Here is a 15,077-nt window from a genome sequence, read left to right as displayed (position 1 = left end):
ATTGTACAGATCATTTCCAGAATATTGTCTTATGTATATCGCTGTTTCATTGGTTCCCCCTTGTCCTTTGTCTCACCATTCTGTTGTTCCCCATGGTTTCCCTTATTTGCAATAATTAGTATATGTCTAGGATAATCTTAGCAGATGAGCAGAATAATTCAACTGCTATGTACATATGACCATATAAGAGGACACTAACCGAAATGAACTATAAGACATGGACACAGGGGTTTTTCTTTGTTGTTGTTGTTGTTTTTAAATGTACTATGTGATTTATTTTGTTTCTTTTGTATCTTCCTCCCCTATGGTATATCCCTTGTTGTCACTGTTTGATACCCTGGTTCAGTGGTTTTTATCCTCTTAACATTTCTTTTTCCACTAAATATACCCTATCAGTTTCATAGTTACAAAAACGTGTACACTGTGCGTGTGTGTGTGTGTGTGTGTCTGTGTGTGTCTGTGTGTGTGTCTGTGTCTGTGTCTCTGTGTCTGTGTGTTCCTGTATGGGTCTAGGTATGTGTTTGTCTTTTAGGCCTAGTATCTACATATGAGAAAATGTAACCATTGTCTTCCTGAACCTAGCTTAACATGATGTTAATCACTTAACAGGATGATCTCTAGTTCTATTTGCCTAAAAATGACATAATTCTTTTTATGGCTGAATAATACTCCATTGTGTATACACATATCAGATTTTCTGGCCTCATTCATCAGTTCTAGGGAATCTATGCTATTTCCTATCATTATGGCTCCTGTTAATAGCTGCATTCAATATGGATGTCCAAGTGTCCATTATTTTCTGACTTACAGTCCTTTCTATAAATGTATAACCATGTTTTTCTAGGTGATATGGTACCTCCATTATTTTATTTATATTTTGAGGAACCTCTATTCTTATTTCCATAGTAGTTGTACTTGTAACAGTTCCTTTTCCCCAAAATACTTACTGGCATTTGTTGTTGCTTGTGGGCTGCAGGATTCTGACTGGAGAGTGTAGTTTTGATTTGCATTTCCTTTACAGCACATTGAGCATTTCTTCACATGTGATTGGCCATTTGTACTTCTTTTAAAAGTTATCTGTTTCACTCATTTCTCCATTTCTTGAGTAGTTGATTCATTAGGAGTTTAATTTTCTAAGCTCCATTTCCTGTTCATTAATTCCCTGTCAGATAGTCGACAAAGATTTCCTCCCATTATATAGGCTGTCTCTTCAGTATAATGACAGTTTAATTCATTTAATCTTCAAAAACTTATATGTATGTAGACACACACACACACACACACACACACACACACACACACACACACACACACACAACTAGTTCCATTATCTTCTCCTCTTTACAGAGCCAGAAATGAGCTTTAGATCCTATAAGCTAACTTGTCAACATGATTTTATTAGCATATATTAAATGTACAGGGAGAATCATTTTAATATTTCCATAGATGCATATGCTGTACTTTGAACAAGTTCACAACCTCTATTATACTTCCTTCGCCCCTTCTCTCCTTTTTCAAACAGTATTAGTGGGCTTCGTTGTTCTATCTTTATGTGAATGTATGAAGCAGTGATTTGAACCATCTGTCTCCAGTGTCTGTGAACTTAACTGTGATTCTGCACCTGACTGATACTCATGTATTAATTCAAGTGACATAGAGGGTTGTTTAATCAAGAGAGAGAGAGAGAGAGAGAGAGAGAGAGAGAGAGAGAGAGAAAGGGGGGGATGGAACCCAAGTATGGCAGCCTTTGTAATTAGTAAATTCTGTTTGTATCCAACCCATTTTCAAAGAATTAGACACTATTTTCACTCAGGGAGAACCAAAGGACTTAGATTTGGAAATTTAGTTAGGACTTCACATCTCTTTATTCCTAGCTCTTAAGTTTTCAATTCCTTTTAAATGAAAACTGTGTAGACAGTAGGCCCATGAAAGATAAGAAATATCTCAAAGAGAATTTAAATTAAAAATCAAAAAGAACTCTGAGGTGGTAGCTGCTTCTTGACTATGAAAGCATCATCTCTCCACTGATGAGATCGCATCTCTTAGTGATGACACAATAACTGTTTATCTTTGCTCTGAAGTCTGCTGGAATCATAAGCCAGGTAATTTCTTTTCAGAAGCTTTGATTCAAGAATGTTCATTTCCTCAAGTTAAGTCACACACACTAAATAAATACCCTTTGTCCCTTAACCTATCTGAGCAAGTAACCCAAAGCAATTTCTCAAATCTAATTCTTTTATAAAGATTATGAATTTCACATTTCAAATCTCAGTATTAAAACTCTATGTCTGTGGTTGTAAGAGGGATTTAAATTTTTTAATCAACTACGGACATATTTCTATTGTAATTTTAAAGTGTTCTGTTTAAACTCAAAAGAGAAAGGCGTTTGTTATGATTAAAGATATGTCTGGTGGTTGTCAGATTTGTACCTTTGGAACAGATATTGAGAATCATTTAATTAAAACAGAGACACCTTAAATTCTACAAAAATGGTTCATTTCTTCCAAATAGACTATAAGATAATAGGAAATATCATTATTCAAATACCATTTTACCACATACTATGTTTGTTTATTGAGCTATGTAGCTTTGTGAATGCTTGTTTTTCATTGTCCATATTTACATGTCTATGTATTATACCAATATTTTATGCAATATGTATATAGAGATATTTTTAAACTCAGAATTTAAAGCTAGTAAATACTGTTGCATATAAATCTTGCCAAGGATTAGTTATTAAAATTGATTAAACAATTGCCTTATGATCTCCTTTGCTGATAAGATATAATCTTTCTTATTTCTGAACCAAATGACCTTTTATTGCTGTTGAATTACATGTTCACATACACGCACACACATATCAAGATACATATATGAATCTTAGGACATACTTTGTAAGTATAAATATATAGAATCAATTCATGTCAATTAATAAAAGTAAATGCTCAATGAAAATGCATATTACATTATCTATTAGTGGCTTAGAATGTAGAATAATAGTATGTTTAGAATTTCATATAAATTGTTCCCAGAGGAGTAAGATGACAGTATGTCCGGGGTAAGAGTATGAGAATGGCAGAGAGATGAGGGAAAGTTTAAAAGACAAGGGAGCACTCAAATTTCAGTAACTGCTGTAAAATCAAAGTAGGGCACTGCTGGGGAGGGCATGTGGAGAGGAACCATACAGTCAAGAGCCTGATGATGTGATCAGTTCAGGGTCAGTGAGGGATGTCTTTACCTAGAATGTAGAGTGCATGAAGGACGAAGCATACAGCATTGCTCCATCAATGGGCACAGAACGCTGTTTGTAGCTCATCTATTCATGTCTCTGATCAGGCTGGTAACACAGTTCCTATTACATCCTACTGGTGAAAGAGATCAGTGGGTATTTGAGAATTAAATAAATTGTGTAAAGTTCCTAACATCATTGTCCCACAGTACATAAGTGATTCTCTCTCTCTTTTTTTTTAAGGAGTGAGATAACTCGATGAGGAGGGAAGGGACCTGAACAGTGACATTCTGTACAGCTTTGCAAATCAGACAAAGGGAAAAGTAAACAAAAGGTTTGCTTTTTATTTTAATTATTTTATAAACAGTGGTTTATGCTGAACTTTGAGCCCACCTTAAACCACACTAAACCAGAAAGTATTTCACTCAACTTATTTTCTGGGGGAAAAACTCTCTCAGCAAGTTACATAAAACTAACAAGTACAGGTTCCTAAAAAGAATCCTGAAGAAGAATGTGTGACCTGGTGTGGACTAGAGCACACCTAGTGTTTTAGCACATAACAGGGAGAAAAATAGGAACAGAAGTGTAAGAGTTGCAGCTAAAACTGAAAAGACTCATTTACACAGGCTGGAAACAGCATTTTGTAGAATTTGTTCACCATGCGAGGAGGTAACAGTCACAGACAAGGCAGCCTTTTCCTGCCTGACAAAGATAGGCTGCTCTTTTCCAACTAGGATTCAAACAGGAGCAGAGGCAACTGCAGTCTCCTATAAGCAATCTTGCAAAAGTATCCTTTGTGCCAACTTCAGGATATGTCATGTCTCTGCAGTTAGGAAAGTTTCGTTGTCTGAAAACCTCAAAGAAAAAGGAAACAAATATACTTGCATCAAATTTCACTTTACTACTGCCTAACAAACCATCCATGCCTTTTAGCTTTGCCTACCTGGGTCCATTTCTGACTCCTATCTCTGGCCCAAGTGTGTGGTATCTTTTCATTTTATCATCTTCATGTTAGTGTCTGAGCAAATCTCCTACCCAAACAGCCCAGCCAAGCATCCTACAAACATTTTGCAGATTTTGTTTTCAACAGTAATTCTCTCCTGCTGCAACAAGATTGCAAGAAGTAGGTGTTCATTGCTAGTATCCTGACATCTTGCTTGACTCTTACTTTACATTTAGTCCTGCCCAGTATTAAGGGCTCTATGCTCATGGAAATTAAATGCACCAAATTTTAATCAAAAGACCCTGAGTTACATAATTTGAGTGCATAATTTGTTTCAGAAAGGCATCATGATGCATTGGAAAATTCATCTTAGCTAGTAGAATCACATAAATATATTGATCAATCAGCGATTAGATGTAGATGTGTATATGAGAATGGATATGGTCATAAATATTTATTTGTAAATATATTTTATGCATATAACTTAGTGGTCTTAAATGCTCTTAATTTTCTCATAACTTTTTCACAAATATAAAATATATAGTAAATTGGCTTTCTTTTTATCAATAAAACTTCAGTGTTTAACGCTAAGATACATTTTTAAGCAAATGAGTCAAATGGCAACAAGAAATTTACAGTTACAATTGAAAACTTTGTTTTCTTTTCCATCTTGCTTTTTGAGCCTCCTTCAGTTATATCTAGTAGAATGAAGAAACTGGGTGGAAATAGTTGGACCTGAGTAGAAGCCAACACCCCTGTTTGAGTCCTCACCAAGGCTATGTGACTGTACACATTACTCTATCCCCCTAATCATGGTTTCCATGTTTCAGAATGAAGAGGTTTTATTCACCTTAAATTGTTTCCTGAGGATTAAGCAACACAGTATAAGATGCATGCGATAAACCCCCAGTGTTATTTGGCTTCTTCCCTTGTTTATGGGACATTCAATGTTAAAATGAGTTACTGAACATTTTATAAGCTCAGTAAATAAAACCAATTGCCCCAGTCACTTTTCAGGTTTATTATATCTATTGAGAAAAGGCATTACCATCCTTTTATCTGGAACAATTACATAACCGGATCAACCCTGAGCAGTTATGCTTCTGGAAGAAGCTGAAGAACCCAGTGGAGACCATCTCCATGGGGAGTGAAGAGGAAGCTTTAGAAATGACAGTGTTAGGAGCAGCCAGCTCATTCATGGAGTGAGGGCAGCTCCTCAGTCCTCCTCACCATGTCAAAACACAGACACAGCTATTTTTCTTCTTGAAAAATGGCCTGCCTATTCTCTCTTGGTTCTGAGTTAGTTATTACTACTAATACTCTTCATGAAGTAATAGTGCCAATTCTGGAAGGAGCATCTCTTAATATTGGTTTGGGTTGTGATTTATATTCTCTTATCATGATTTACTCCACTGTGTTTATACGCACCATCTCCTTGGCAGATAGATTTTCCAGTACTAAGAGGATACACATCAGACTTCTTACCTAGTAGTAAGTCAGCGAATTATCACAGAATTGGAGGTCAGTTCTCAAGAACAGAAAAGGAGTTCAAATTCTAGCTCTGCTGCTTGTTAGAAATATTCTCTGGCACATTTACAAATATGCCCCCACACAAAATTTATTTGAAAATGTGGAAACAGTAAGTATGGTTACTTTACAGGAGTGTGAAGGAACAAAGTTCCAAATGTCACTTAATCACTCAAAACTTGTTGTCACAATTGAAATCCCTTCGTGTAGCTCTTAAAGACGATTTATATGGAAAAATATTGTCACTCCAATGGGAACTCTTTTAAACTATGTCCCAGACTGGAAGTAATATACCCATGACCTCTGATTCTTTACTTGTTTGTTTGTTTTTTGGTCCAGTCATGGTGCCTGAACTCTGGGCCTGGGCACTGTCCCTCAGCTCTTCAGCTCAAGGCTAGCACTCTACCGCTTGAGTCACAGTGCCACTTCCAGCTTTTTTCTTTTTTGCTTATGTGGTGCTAAGGAATCGAACCCAGGGCCTCAAGCATGCAAGGCAAGCGCTCTACCACTGAGCCACCTTCCCAGCCCCCTGATTCTTTAATTCTAATTTTAACAGCTACTAGAGAAGAACATTGAGGTGGACAAGGTGAGGTTTGTGTGAAGTCATACAGTCTACAGTGAAGGAGTAGGAATTCTAAACTAGAAGCACTGAGTTGGAAAAAAGACAGTGAGTTGTATTAAAGAAGAAATAACAGAAAAAAATCATATAATTACCAGTGGTGGTATGTTCTGAGGTTCACAGAACCTGCTAAGAGACTGCTTTGGGACTTGAGAGAAGAGAAAAATGAGGCCTGATCAATAGAAGGAACGGAATTGTCACGACAGGTGAACACAGCATGAGGGAAACATTAGAGGAAGTGGTGAGGAATGCTTTGGGATGTGTTAAACATCACATCACATGTGTGCAGCAAAGACTAGGTATTGACTTCTGGAGGAAAGAATGATTTGTACCATTGAAACATGTAATTATGTAGCAGAAACCAATGATTCTCAAATCTCAGTGGCTTTCAGTGAACCACATTTAATTTTCACTCATACTTGGATTTAGACTGATCACACAGGTAAATGTAACCTTTAAACACCAGGAAAAGAATCTGAGAAACCTCACACTGGCCAAAAAGCTTCTCTTAAAAGTGGCCAGCATATTTTCCCTCCCATTGTTTCAAGAGACTAGATTGCATGATCACATCTACAAACTATTTTAGACTGAAGATCTAATTCACATCTAAGGAAAGAGAATAATGATTTCCATCTACCATGGGTATAAACTTGGGTATAATCAGCACAAAAGCACTAGGTAAAGCTATGTCTGGATAGGAGAGCCAACAATATGACCACAGGAAAGAGATGAGGTTTAGTATCTGTAACCCTCTCTCCATATTTTAGAAGTCTGGATAAATTAGGAAATGAGTTTGTAATAAAAATGTCAGTGAGGTTGGGGGGGGGGAGGGAACCAAGATTTCTGTCTTGAATGCCAAATAAAATAAATGGTTGAAGAAGGCAAAAGTGATGAAGAACATTTACTCAAACAACTGAGGACAGGAAGAGACCACTGTATTAAGCAGTGTGCGGGTTATTTGTAACCTTGACAATAGCAATTTCTGTAGAGGGACAGAGATGAAAGCGTGATTCAAGTGGCTTTCAATTGGGAGTGGGAGGAGGGATGTGGAGTTACAGACACACTCCGAAGGCATCTTGCCTCATGTAACAAAGTACAATGTCATCAGTAAAATGCTTCCTCCTCTCTATGGGAGAAAAAGAGACACAATCAAATCAACAGCAAATCCCGTTAGAAGTTTCTAACTCTTAAGAAAAGGACAGAGAGAAACATCAGCAGTCATTCATTTTGTAAACTCTTGGAAGACAGAAAATAACCAGAGCACTTGGGAAATAACACCTTTCCTTAAAAATGAAGAATGTCATCTATCTATTAATTTTGGTTCATTCAGACTGACACCAGATGCTCTCATAATAAATCATCCCTTTACTTTTTTTTTTTAAAAAGTACCTACTTTTTCCCCTGGTCCTTCTATGAGACATAATTTTTCTCATCAAAAATGGTATGTAATATCATTGTTAGCTTGCTATATTGCAGGTAGCACTAGACTACAGGATAATTGATATACTGTCCTGACTTTGTGGTGCATGGGTCAGTATATATCTAGCATATACTAATCCACTTAAGTTGAAATTATTTATCTTCCAGTTGCTTTCTGAATTTGTGTCTATATTTTTCTCCTCTTAGAATTTATGACCATAGTCTAGACTTTTGTTTTCTCCCTATATGGAGTCTCTCTACACATCTGGACAGCTCATAGCTCACACCAGGGAACAAAACTTTGTGCATCTGCAACTACAGGACATTCTGCAATTACTAAAACTTTGTACTTAAGAGATGAATAGAGGCAGATGTGGGTGACTCCAGCTACTCAGGAGACTGAGATTTGAGGATCAAGGTTCAAAGCCAGCCTGGACAGCGATATCCACAAGACTTGTATCTCCAATTAAACACCAGAAAACCAGGAGTAGAGCTGTGGCTCAAAGGAGTAGAGCACTAGCTTTGAGCAAAAGAGCAATGGGGTAGTGCCCAGACCCTGAGTTCAAGCCCCACTACTGACAGAAAAAAGACAACAGATTAATAGTTGGTCACTATCTTAACTGATGACCATCTTTGATCTTTGTAAATTCAAAGATCTTTGGAGTTCAAACATCTTTGATCTTTGATCTCATTTCAATCTTTGTAAATAGGTGAAGAGAATCAGACTCCAGTAACAATAATAAAAATAATGATAACTTTATAATTTACTGGAGAAAAATTTAAATGTACATAATATGAGAAAAGAAATATTGTCAAGACAATTTCTTACTGACTATATGACACTCAAAAACTATCATAAAATATGTGCATTGATTCAAAATAAAAGTATAATAACTAATTGTTACTCCCAAATATTCAAAGGCTTATTAAAAATCAAAGCTTAAGCAGTTATATGTGTTTACTAATTAGAAATCACTGCAACTCATAATGTTGAAGTGACCAAAATACTAAGAACTTGATAACATAGGAACAATTATTTTGACAACTGTAATCCCTTAGTTATATTAATGATATAGTAGCAAGCAGAAATTTTGAAGACTGAAAGAACTGATTGCATTTTGGCCAATTCTACAATACTTTTTTTTTTTTTTGCCCGTCATGGGGCCTGAACTCTGGGTCTAGGCACTGTCCCTCAGCTCTTCAGCTCAAGGCTAGTGCTCTACCACTTGAGCAACAGAGCCACTTCCGGCTTTTTCTGCTTGTGTGGTACTGAGGAATCAAAGCCTCATGCATGCAAAGCAAGCACTCTACCACTGAGTCACCTTACCAGCCCCCCAATTCTACAAGCCACCATTAGAATGTGCTGTGCAGAAAACTTTTCTTATTGTGGTCAGCATGTGGATGAGTGTTTTCCAAATCTATTTTATAAAGGTACAATAGCTAAAAATTGAAAATCCACCAGACAATGTATTCTATAATTGGTTAACTTTTCTTTGTAGTTCTACTAAATAAGGTTGTGTGTTTCAGTATGTATGCACTGCTAACCGTTTAACTAAGGCTTTTTATCTCTCTTAAAGCTTAAGACTTTTGTCCAAGTACTTTGGACTGTTGCATCCTTGAAGTACCGTAAAATCACACACTTGAGACTAAATGGCTTCTCTCCTTCACATTGTCCTCTAAGTTATCTGAATGACGGTGGATCAATGTTGAGCTAGTGCAGCTTTCCTTTGAATCCTTAGCAGGTATTCTTCTCAAACGTGTGTTTGTTTAAACTGATGCCCCCTCATACCTATATAAAGTTAAAATGTCTGTCAGTTATTTAATCATTATTTAAGTGTTTTCCTTCTGAGATCCGAGAGTCCAACCCCCTCATTCAAGAAAGAAAGATTGATTTATCAGGATACATCCTTGGTTTTGCTGTTATTGAATTTCAACACATTAAATAACTTCACAGGCAGATAATTCTCATGAGTAAATGGACAGGGCCACAGGGGGAGGTGAGTTATTTTTCTGCCTCATGCAATTTTATGGACTGTGTGACTACATGAAACAAATTTTTTTTTAGGTAAAATGTACTAATGACAATTAGTAGATCAGGTTTCTTCAAATATTTACTTTTCTGCAGTTGAATATAATGACTCACTTATGGGTTTTAAGTTATGAAATTGATATTGAATCATCTCAATTTTTAAGGACTAAAAGTCCTAATGAAAGTCAGTGGTTCACATATTATAATAGTTGCTTTTGTACTGTTGAAATAGATATTTGACTCATATATGATTTTGTGCTTACCCACGTCCTATGCATGTAAAAGGAAGATTAAAAATTGCAGAGATATTAGGAATAATGTTCATTTAAGTCAATGATCAAATGCATGTTGAACGAACCCAAAATATATCCAAGGTCTAAATACACAGGTCAAGAACACATTTCAATCATAAAGCACCTGTTCTTGCACTTAACTGTTCGTTTCACTCTTCAGAGTTTAGGAGTAAATTTTGCACCCATTTCAAAAGCAGTACTACATTGGGAAATCAATAACATGTGTTTGAAGGTGAAATTAATGTCTTCAAAAAGAAGTTGATTGTTAACTCTAAAAGGGATAATGCCACCTCTTTTTTCGGTAAAGCATGTCTTATATGAGATTGGAAAAATGAAGTCAAGGATAATTTTTTTATGTCAGGAGACTTTGAATTGGGATCAAACAAGATGGAAAATATAGTAAAAATTTTTCTCCAGATCAGTATGTTAAAAATTGGGTTTGTTTTTTACTGTCATTTTGTACAGGAAGAAAAGTATGCAAGAATAACTAGTTTATTTTTTGAGCCTAAACTGATTAGCAACCCCTCTAAACAACCAATTTGTAAGGAAGTTGATGCTTTAGGTAATAGATTATATACTATGTGTATTTATGATTCTGAACTTATTTATTGTCATTAAGGAGCTAAGGTTAAGTGAACATCTTAACCTCTCCAAGCCTTTATTTCCTTAATATGATACCTATCTTGAAGCATTATCCTGAAAAAAAAATGCATAGAAATCTTTTCATGAAGAGTCTTACAAATATTAAGCCCCCATCTCAAATTCATGACTACTCTCAAGGGAGGGAAAAGAAGAGTAGTACTAATACATTATGAAAGTTGCTCATTCACCAGGGATGATGGAGATGGCTCCAGACTTCCTTCAGCAGCCACTTGGAGTGCAGAGACTTTGAGACATGCATTTCTTACTCCCTGTGGTCTCAACATCATCAAATTTACAGGCTAAGGCATATGACTGAGATGACAAAAATCTTCAGAAGGGAATGAAATCAGCCAACTCTGCAATGAAAGAGGCCCTCACTTAGTTATAGACTTGACCTGTATAATAGATAAGATGGGAGCATGGAACGGGTTCTTCCAGAGCCCAGCACTGTACCAAAACTAAGCAAAAATAATATAGTACCTGCGTTCTTCATACTTCACAATCTGAAAGTTATTGAAAACATACTGAAAATATTCTTTACAAATATTAAATATTTGATAAGCTTTCTAATTTTAGCATATTAGATTTTAAAGAGTAATTGAGAAAAACGAAAACCATATGTTGATTTTGTTTTGAAATTACTTATAAGAATAGGTAAGTGTACAAACAAATTACTTTCTAAGCCTGGAAATTCCTAATATTTATTTGCCAACCTGCATTTATATGTGATTAAATTGGAAGTAATAGGTATTTGTATCGCTAATGTTTCTGTAATTATGATGTTCTTCAGGGAAGCATTTAAAATCTCTGTCTTAACACTTTACACTGCATATAATTCTTTGAGTTTACAATGTACTTCTTAGTGAAAATTGTGAAGTGGTTGGAATGCACTTTGTACTTTTTTTTTCTTTTTACAACTAGATGACTTTGAAAGGGACGAGGAGGAAAACAAACAAATGCAGTTTTGCTATAGAAACGCCTTGGCTATTTTATGGTCCTTTTAACCAAAAGCTATGGAAAGGTGGTATTTTAGCTTTTTGTGTTTCCAGCATTAATTGCTACTTCTATGCAGTATAATAGTCTTTATTAGCCTTTGTGATTTATTTTTAAAGAAGAATTTATTTTGAGAAGAGACTTGTGATTTATATACCACTTTTCAATTTGCTAGGAGATTGAGTTGTGAAAAACTTCATGATTATGGTAAATATTATTATGACACAGTAAAGAGAATTAAAACCTAATTTTCCCAGAGAATTTCATGTTTTCAACTGTCCATGCTTCCATTTGAGCAAGAAAATCATAGAACAAGCCTCCTCCCACTGCTGAACTGGAAATTCCTTTCGTTAAGGATTTTTATAGTGTTGAGTTAAAAGGCAGTGACATATCTGGACCATGAAGTAAACACAGCTCATTGCTCAAATTGCAGTCATGAGGAAGGTAGTGGTGAGCTATGCTGGGAATGAGGCCATGATCTGTCAGGTTAATTGCATCTTCTAATCACAATTTCCTTTTTTTTTAAATTGTGTAAATACCCTTCAGAGGAGTTACAATTACATGGACAAGGTAATGAGTACATTTCTGATCAAACATTGTTGCCTCTTCCTTTGTTTCCCCTTACAGTCCCTTCCCATCTCCTCCCTCCTTACCCCCCCCCCACCCCTGCCAAAGTTGTAAAGTTCATTTTTGACATAACATCTTGTACATGTCATTTCCATGATAATTAAATAGTATTGCTCTTATTTTTAAATCATTATTTTTGCAAATACTTTCCCCCAACCTGTGAGGGTTTTTATTTGTTTGTGTGTGTATGTGTGTGTGTGTGTTTTGTTGTTTCTTTTTTTATATTAGCAACAATATCATTTAGAAAATTGAGCCAGGGAACTCTGTCTCACGCCTGTAATCTAGCTATTCAGGAGGCTGAGATATGAGGATCGTGGACCAAAGCCAGCCAGGGCAGGAAAGTCCATGAGACTCATATCTCCAAATAGCTACCAGAAAACCGGAAGTGGCATTGTGGCACCAGACTTGAGTGAAAAAGCTCAGAGACAGTACCAAGGCCCTGAGTTCCAGCCCCACCGCCAACAACAAAAACAAACAAAATGGAATACATTGACTATATATTCTTTTGTAAATAATCATGTTGGTGTTTAAGACATCTTTCCTTAATGCAGCATAGCAAAACTTTTTCTCCAGGAACCCGATGTGGTTTGAGTGCTTGCATTCAAATCTATGATTGGTTCCCAGATAATTATTACTAAAGTCATTTGATTAAACACATACTAGCATTTAGGCATCATCTTGTTCCTTTATCAACTGTATGACTTTGGGAAAGTTATGTACAACCTTCTAGGCCCAAGTTTCCTCATTTGTAAAGCAAAAATGGTGTAGCTCAACCTTATAGGGCTTCACAGTGATAAAAATAAGAAACATTTGAATCTCTTAGCTCAATGCCAAGAACTAGTTAAGTGTTCAAAACATGATTGGGTATGAGTTTGAAGAACATACTACAGATTCAAATCACCTCAAACATTCTAAATGTTCTGTAATATCTCTTACATGAAACTTATGATAAATTACTTCTATAATTTGCTTCACTTCTGGCTTCTTTTGGTAGTAACTGGAGATAAGAGTCTCATGGACTTTCCTGCCTGCCTGGTTTTGAATTGCAATCCTTATCTCTGGCTCCTGAGTAGCTGAGATTATAGGCACGAGCCATCAGTGCCCAGCAATAAAACATTTTTAAAAGAAGCACTGACATTTGTTTGAGACATTTTTTTCAGTCATCTGAATCAATGTTTTAACAGATGATTACTTTATTAGAGGAGGTGATTCAGTATTAAATTAATGTGAAAAATAGTGACTGGATAAAACAAGTCCAAGGAGAAATTCACTTTCAGAAGTGCTATACTATACCATTCTATCATCAAAGCTGTGACAATGTATCCAGAAGAATAGGAGGTCTTTGATATGTGGGGATTAGAAGCTACAGAGCTTCAAAATAAATCACAGCAGTGTTTTACTTGCATTCTATTTCTGGTGCTCATATGTTAGACACCAAAGTTCTTCAGAGTCCATCAGGAAAGAATTATTTTTAAAGAAACATTTAATTCCATTTCTAAATCATTTAGCATAAAAAAGTGAAAACTCTCAATGAGGCGAATAAGTTAGCATATGATCTTCCACCAATTCTGCTGTTAATCTAGAAGTGATGTACAGTTCTATGCATTCCCTACTGGTAGGAAATAATCCTGCAAATTCCAACATCCTCAAACACCTGTTTTTGTTGTTGTTGTTGTTGTTGTTTACTAAAGATTTCTGAACAGCACTGATTGCCTTCACATTAACTGAGGTACATTTATTTATTTGTTTGTTTGTTTGTTTGTTTGTTTGTTTGTTTGTCGGTCATGGGGCTTGAACTCTGGGCCTGACTGAGGTACATTTAGAACCCTGGGCTGTTAGCCAAACACTGTATGCCTCCTTCTTCATCCCAATATCTGAAGTTATTTCAGCAGAAAGGGTGGTGCAGAAAGTCTAGCTTTGACTCTGGCAACAGGGCCACCAAAACCCAATGACTCCAACCAAGTTCCTAAAGCTAGGGACTTTCCTGCTCTGTTTCCTCCAGTCTACGTGATCTGAGAATGCACAGTTCTCATGGTTGCTATGATTCAGGAGCAGAGGTGGGTGGAGATGCAGGGATGTAAAATTGGAGCCTATGATACTTAAGATGCTTCTCTCAAATTCCTTAGGATGCTCCTTTCAGATTCCTGCTCAGATGTAAATTTTGGCAAGATCTTAAAATTAAGTCTCAGAATTCTTACATACAGGGTCATAATAATTCCTACCTCATCAGATTCTTCTGAAAGTATAGAAAGCACCACATTGGCACTAAGCAAAGAGGATTCCTCAACCCAATAAAAACAGACAATATGTCTTTCATGACTCATGAGTAATATAGAACCTTCCTGGGCCCGCCTTCTGATACTTTCTAAGACACTATTCTGAGTAGTGTTTAAGTTGATATCTGTGGTTTTATGTTTATAGAGTGTATTCAAGCCTCCACTCTATTTTTTTTTACCATGAATGCATGATAAAAATCTCTAAGTGTTATAACTTAATTGATTAAAAGAATTCTGACATATATCTTGGTAGATATATGTAAGATGTACACTGGAGACAGTGTTTATTACCTTGAGAGGAAAAAGGATAAAAAGAAATACTGGGCTGTTTTTGACAACTTGCCTTTATGAAATATTGAAACAATTACTTGCTTCCCACCATCACACACTTTCCTCTACAAGGTGTGTATATTTCTGTACTTCTGTATACTACACGCTGGCTCTGAGCAATTTAAAGAAACTTTCATAGGAGTTCTGGAG

The sequence above is a fragment of the Dipodomys merriami genome, unplaced genomic scaffold (assembly GCF_024711535.1).
Source record: "Dipodomys merriami isolate MVZ:Mamm:240054 unplaced genomic scaffold, mDipMer1.0.p SCAF_29, whole genome shotgun sequence".
Classification (NCBI taxonomy): domain Eukaryota; kingdom Metazoa; phylum Chordata; class Mammalia; order Rodentia; family Heteromyidae; genus Dipodomys; species Dipodomys merriami.
The sequence above is the reverse complement of the archived record's forward strand: the minus strand, read 5'-3'. Positions refer to the sequence as shown.